The following is a 356-nucleotide window of genomic DNA, read 5'->3' on the forward strand; positions in this document are numbered from 1 at the left end:
CCCGGAACCCTGAACACAGAAAACTAGCATGCCAAGCAAAAAGAGTTGTGATAGGAAAATGTTGCTTTGTAACTATTAGTAGTTTTAATAATTATACGATATTGTGTTGATCCAAAGTTATGTCAGCACAGCAAGATCTTGGAAGTAAGTTTTCATCGCCTCCCCTAAGCAGCCTCTGCACCCCCTGAAATACCACAGCTGTGGTTCAAGGGACCCTCTAGGGCAGGATGCTATGTGGCTTCGGGGGAGGTGCAGTGGGGGGATTTGGCAGGGATTGCCCCCCTTCCCTCTTCTGTGAACAGATCCTCTATTAGCACAATGCAGTGCCACTTGCGAAAGAAGAGGTAGGGTGATTC

Source organism: Gekko japonicus, unplaced genomic scaffold (assembly GCF_001447785.1).
Source record: "Gekko japonicus isolate JY-2015 unplaced genomic scaffold, Gekko_japonicus_V1.1 scaffold987, whole genome shotgun sequence".
In the NCBI taxonomy this organism is placed as follows: domain Eukaryota; kingdom Metazoa; phylum Chordata; class Lepidosauria; order Squamata; family Gekkonidae; genus Gekko; species Gekko japonicus.